Raw genomic sequence first — 7237 nt, 5'->3', positions numbered from 1 at the left:
GGAAAACTAAAGAGCAACAGGAACCAGGGTTCCCACAATTTGCATCTTGTTTGTGATTGTCTTATCTATAACCGTTTCTGTGGGCCACACAGTTTCTTCCCTCTCCTCCTCCCATGGTTTCTTTACTATTAAAAGTGAGCTGACATTACAGATTTTTCACCATCCCTGATTAGGAGACTTCCAGAGTCTCTCTGCCCTACCTGTAGTCTGCTGTCACAAATCTTGTAGAAACTTGTGGCTTTTTACCAGCTGGTGAGCTTTGGCTGAAGTCAGCCAAAAGCATCAGAATCTGTTGAGAGACAGACAGACAATCCTCACCTGGGTCTTAACTGCACAGAGCTGCACTAGAAAACCAACCTGTGAGTCAACACAGCATTGATGAAGCCAAACCAGCATTAACAGAAGGTGATTCCTTCCAGCTAAGCACCTAAAAGCAGTGGGATGAATCATCCCCAGGAAGGGAGCACCACTGACCCCATCAGGAGCACAGAGCAGATCCCAAGGGTTTAGACAGGAGAATTTAAGCCATGGTGAAGCCAAGATCTTACCCACTAAACTGGGATAAGCTTCCCTGAAGATTTGCATAAAAAGCAGAATTTTAGGGATAGAAAATTTTGGAAACTTTTTTCCCCACCTCCTAGAGAGAATTATCTAACTCACTGGCATCTTCTGTTTTAATAACATCAGCAGCTCCTCTTGGACCAGACCGCCTACTGAAATGATGTGTGTCAGCAGAGGAAAAAAAAAAAAAATACAACTTTTTCCACCAGTTCCTTTCATGGCAGATTTTCCCAGTGCATCACCAGTTCTTTGACACACACCTACTGGCAGGTCCGGGGTTACACCACGTCATGGTGGTGGGAAGGACTCATATATAGGGGCCATGCCATGATGGCAGAAGCCGTTCTTCATGCAGAAGATTCTGTAAGTGATATTTGCATTGAAAAATGTTTACCCTTTGTGTGTTCCTCCCCAGGAACAACACAGATGTGGGTTCGGTTTTTTTAAGACACACTTGGGTAAGTGCAAACACATCTCTTTTGTAATCAGCCTGGGCTGACCCTGTTTAGCCCGAGGTCAACGACCAGTGGCATCTGACCTGCTGAAGTTAATGCGGCAGAACAATAGGAGAGGGTTGGCAAGGCCTTATCCTATTACCTTTTTGATACCAAATTAATTGTTTTTCTCCCTCTCAATGATTCTCTGACCTTTCAGCTATATGTGTTGCTGGCACAGAGTGATGGATTAAATTTAAGCAAGTACATTTCTTGACATTGTCTCACAGATTTAGAAGTTATTTAGGTCTTCCTTTCAGTACTAAGAGGTTTAAGAATGTGCTTATGATTGCAACTCCATTTGATAGTTAAAGACGACTGCAAATATTAATTAGCTTGGGAGTATCAGAGAAAAGAAAACCAAAGGAAAGATCACAGCACTTATTACTAAAAAAACCCCACAAGTGATGTGGAGAGAGAGATGCCCTATAAACCGTAGGTAGGCAACTCTTGTACCTTAACTAGTAGTGCTTTATTAATTGGCAAACCCAAAAACATTACTCATAGAATAAATTTAATTAGTTGGACTGATATTTTTCAGATGGAGAAGTTACCCATTGTACTTCATTGAATGAGGAGAGCTGGCACGGAATAGCTATCGATCCCTATCACAGCTTTGATTTGATAAAATTTTTATTTCCTAGTTGTTGGGCCACTTCACCAGATGGAATAAACTGAAATGACACAGTAGGTACATTTTTTTAAAAGAAATCAGATCAGATTTCAAGTTTTCTCTCACGACGGATCTGTTAAAGCAAGGATTCCTGGAAATCTGAACTATGACTCTAAAGCTCAAAACATTAAAATTTGCCTGTAGGTGACTGTAAAACATTAAGGTACTAGGCCCAGATGCATGTTCTTTGCTTGGTTCAGCTCTCTGTAGGCAGAGCAGCCTTCTCTGTTCCTCACATCTCAGTGTACACAACTGCAAAATACAAGTGTCATGTTCTGTCAGGTTATAACAGCCACAGCAGTAAAAATAGTTTTCCTTCAGACAATACTTTTCACCCGTGTTAGCTGGTAAGGGCCAAATCAGCAGCCAGATGCAACTTGGATCAGTTCCTCTGATTTTGTCTGAACTGTAGAAATGGATGCGAATCTGAGGCTGCCTCGTTTATGAGTTTCACGTGTTTTGGAAAAGAATGGAACATGGTTCCCACTCTCCTTTGGCTTTCTCATCTCTCCCTCACCCCCACCCACCTACCCCCCACAAAGAAAAAGACACTGGGAAGTTCAGTTCCCATTAAACAGTGGGAATTTCGTACGCAGCTCCCTTGGTCCATCTGCACAGTCCAGCTATTATCTAGCTGAAGTAGCACCGAAATGTTAAGCCTATGGTTAACTATTTGCAACATCACAGCCCAAACTTATTTATTGAAGATATTTTTCAAATAAACATGCAAGAGTATTTCCTTTAATTGGTGGAGTATATCTGATAGATGCTATCTCAAGATGAAAAAATCGCCAACTTTTGATTGGGTATGTCACCAGGAGAATTACATATTTAGTCACTCATACCTCTGAAAAATGTATGAATTAAGCCATTACAACAAGTGCAATTATTCCTATTTAAGCAATATTAGATCGCAAGAACAGAACAGGATCAACAGAAAGTGTTACAACAGTAGTACCACTGGATAACTTCACTTAGCAAACACAGTTTAAATATTCTCTTAATTCATACTCCAAACTTCAAATATGGATTATTAAAAGCATATATATTAGCAAGATGAAGAGCAAAGGATTTCCCGTGACAGCTCTGCCCAAAAGTGACATAAAAAAACCTGCCTTAGGGAGAAATCAGGAGAGGAGTAGTAAAAGGCTAATCTTGTTATAATGATTTATGGGTTATGAAAAAAATTCACAGTCTAAGCTTCCTTCAGTTTTTCAAAAGCATCATCCATACCTGCATTTAAATACTTCAGTAAGAACAGAAACAGTAACCTCTGTTTTCAGGATAAAAACCCACTTGGTTTAAGCCAAAGCAGAATTTCACAGGAATGTATTCAGAAAGTTCAGAATCGGACTAATTTGATGTTCATAACTGATAATGGCAAGCAGAATTTCACAAAGATGAACATGATGATCTTTACACTTGGATGCCTTTCTAGCTGTTGAATAACTACATGGACATACTTTTGTCTTCCGATGAATTTAGTGGAAATACAAGGGCAACGGGGACAAGCCCGATTCAATTTTCCTGAAATATTGTAACTGTAAAGAATTAGGAGGCCGTGGAAAACAGATAAACCCAAATCACTGCTAGAACAGAAACATACAAAAACACATATCATGACCTTCCCAGGGCAAAGTTATTAGAGCAGCTAGATCAATACCAGGCAAGTCAGAATACCAACTTTAACTGCATTATTCATTTTGAATAGTGATAACACTGGCTTAAGCTTTAAAAAAAAAGATTGTTGCCAAAGCTTCCAAAAAAGGGCAGTCTTCAATACTTATATAATGCAATTGTCTGTATTGCTGAATTAGAATGTTAAGGCTTTGTTTTACATATTTAATGGTCAAGTAACATATGGAGAGAAAAAAACCCACAAGAATATTAACTGAGAAACTGCACTTAAAAAGAAAAAAAAAATTACAAGCCAAAGATTTGCAAGAAGATGCCAGAAGTTGCAGGAAATATGACAGGAGAGATGCCACCCCTATCCCCTCCCATCAATGTTTGAGAACATCAAGCACAAAGTCTTTGAGCTCAATGCAATTTCATTTCTGGTGTAAAAAATACACGCTTTAAAAGCCTGATGCATTTTGGCTAATTCCCCACAAGCTATCGATTTGGGTCTAGATATGGTGCAAGTGGCCAACACGTGACTAAACGCACGTAAGTCTTCTCTTAAATATGAATTAAGATGTAATGCAGGTGAAAGGACTAATTTTATCTTCAATAAATAATGAGGTGAACAAGACCAAATGGGACTTGGGAAGCAATTATCAGGAACTTTAGACTAGAGGAGACAACTGCAGTCTACTTTTAGTAAAACCTGGTAAGAATTGGAAAGGGTGGCAGTTATTAAAGCCGTTAAAGAGTATTTCTGAAATAAAAAAGCAAAGATTGTACTCAAAGGGAAAGTAACTGCATATATGCGATGCACAGACTAAAAATAACTACCTTATGACTTAGAAAACATCCCATATGAATTCTATATTTATTTCTCATTTTTAAAAAAACAGAACAGGAAACTTGCTGGTAAAATTAGTCAAAAAAATTGACATCACCATTGCCACTGTCCCAAGTACATGATTTCCGAGACCATCAAGGAACTTAATAAATGTAACAGCTGACAGCTATAAATATCAACAGCCTAAAGAGAGACAGCCACATACTGTAAAATGTATTTCTCTTCAGGGTCTATGACCACACCCACTAGGTTTCTACGACATTTTTGTTTCAGACTCCAGGAGAGCAAAGCTTCACATCACCATCGCGGTCAACTGGTCAGCCTCAAATCAGCCCAGTAGGGCAGCAGAAGCAACCACAAATTCACCAGAAATGACCATAATATTCACTCCTCTTTCTACGGCAAAGCAATGCAATTTTTTGTCAATCTGTAAAACCACCATGGGTAACATTACTTTCCTTTTTCAAAGAGTAAGGCTAAGGGGAAAAAAATGTAGTTACCGAGGAAAGGAAAAGCTTGTGCTAATTACACTTCTCCCCTGAGCGTGGCACTGCATGGACCTGAGGCAGAGGAGTTCATGCAGCACAGCTGGTTGGAGACAGCTTTGGGAAATTGGTCTGGGTGCACCTGGCTGAGAGGCACACACAGGCATCTGTGTAAGCAGTGCCTTTGGCAAAGCAGGGGTAAGCTTTACAAAGTGATTATTATCATATAAAACAACTAGAAAAGCAAGAGAAAAGTTTGCTGATATTACCATGATCCATTACTCTCTTAGTGGGTGCTCTTCTGTCAGATCAGCATCAGTTATTATTGCTAAAACAAGATCAGGCTCACAAAGTCCTGAGCAGGAAGAGTTTTCCAGGCTGCCTCTTGCCTGCTGGGTGACATGGGACAAGACACTGCACCCCCCTATGGTTCAGCATCTCCATCTGTAAGGAGGGTGAAACATTGTCACCTGCTCTACCAGTGCATTTCTTGAACATCTCAAAAACGTAAGGGAAAGAGAAATGTTACTACTCAAACTGATCACAAGTTCGGTGAAAATACTGCCTTTTCCAGTTCCATTTTCAGAGAGCCATAGCTGGTTAGTTCTGTTCATCCGTCACTTCACCAGTACAATAAAAACCATGCAAAATCTTCTGTTGGAGATTTTGGTTGAGCATGTGATGTCATCGCCATCTTTCACACACTTACATGCTGCCATCAACTTGAGAGCACACTAGACTCTGGGAGAGGCTGCACAGGCGGCCCCGTGCCCCGTCCCAAACCCCATCCTTCATCTCGCCCAGTCCTTCTTCCTGCCGACTTGCTCAGCGCCATTTTATTAAGATTGTGGCTCATCAAGCATTCAACAGCACAGCTCCTCACACACTTCAAAATGAGTCAGCACATTGGTGCTACCCTGCCTCCCTTGCCCTCAGCTTTCAATTAAATTTAGAATTGACTTTAAAGGCACAACCTGAATGTATGTGGTTCAAAATGACCTTGTTACACCTTTCCTTACCTTCCTGAGCAGGGCTCTTGTACTGCAGCTCAGGGTTTAAAACCTAGAAACATGAATTTGCTCTAAGCTCCTGTGGCAAACTACAAGTCTCAAGCTGTTTAAAGTCTTTAAAGGTACGTCCAAAGCTAAAGCATGCTCTGCAGAGAAAGATCTGGGAACCCAGGTCTGGCAGCTTCCAACAAGGTATTTAAAACCTTCCTGCAAGTTAAATATTTTGTCTAGTTTATTTCCTGAACTCTTAGCACAGTAATAACTACATTTTGCTATAGCATCACATTAATCATTATTAAAGTCATTACAGAAATTAATAAGTTCCACACTGATTAAAATTGAAAAGATGTTTGTACGCAGCACTTACCTTGACTCTTTTTCTTTAGTTTCTTCCTTGTTGCTGCAAAAGAAAGACAACTACATTTGATATGATCCTGACTAAAAAAAAAAAAAAAGTATGACTAGGACAGAATGTGATTAAATTAATTACACACTTTAAGTGTCCCCAAACACAGCTCTGAAACACTAAAAGATTTCTGTGGCAATTGCCCTAACTGTACCTGGCCTAAAGACAACAGATAACCTTTAAATATTCACTCAGCTACCACCATCTTTAACACATGGACCCTAAGACTAAAGCTCTGACTCTCACAAGTGAGCACTGCAGATCAGAGCAGTGCTGTGAATCCGGGTCAGTCACCAAGAAGCATCATCCCTCCCCATCTTCCACTGGGAAGCATTTTTAGATGAGGTGGGAGAGCGTGCAGGGGACTCACGGGGCTGTGAGGCTGCCCAATCCCCAGCCCATGAGCAATACAAAAAAGCACTTACATGGGACAGCCAGAAAAAGAAGTTGCCTTCACCCACCCCACCACGCAAATCCCCTTTGGAGGCAGAAACAGGACTCTGCTCTCTGTTGGTTAGCTTCCCACATTCCCAGCATCTCCACCAATGTGCTCCAGCCCTTGCTGCTGGGAAAGGACACTGCCCAGGAGGAGACCTGCACTGGTGCTCCCAGTGCTGCACACCCATGCTGAGCCCCATAGCCCAGCTCGGAGCAGGGACACCAGGTGCTCCCAGCAATCTCACAGACTTTCGGGGTGGTCTTTAAAAACCCCATTCCAGCAGTTACAAATACTTCTGAGCTACAAATAAATAAAGGACATGTCTCCAACATCAGGCAGAAAAGTTGAAAAACATTCCCTAACGACATAAACCAGTAGACAAACAAGCCAAGGGTTATTAACATTTTCTTTGTATAACCCAGGATTTTTGATGGGCAACACAACCATCTCTTACCATACACCTTTCCAGTACTTAGCATTAAGAGGTTTCACTGTCTGGAGCAGACCACAGGTTCCTACATTACTCCTCATTTTTACAAAATTACAAAATCAACTTATTCTTCATCGTATTTTTCAGAATATCCCTAAGACTCCTAAAACCCCTCACCATTTCAGTGCTAACACAAACCACATTTATACTTCTCTGTACTCAGCAAGATGCAGTGTGGTGGTGAAGAAAATATTTATTATCAAAGCAACAAG

This window comes from Athene cunicularia (assembly GCF_003259725.1).
Source record: "Athene cunicularia isolate RWA chromosome 9 unlocalized genomic scaffold, athCun1 chr9_part1, whole genome shotgun sequence".
Classification (NCBI taxonomy): domain Eukaryota; kingdom Metazoa; phylum Chordata; class Aves; order Strigiformes; family Strigidae; genus Athene; species Athene cunicularia.
The sequence above is the reverse complement of the archived record's forward strand: the minus strand, read 5'-3'. Positions refer to the sequence as shown.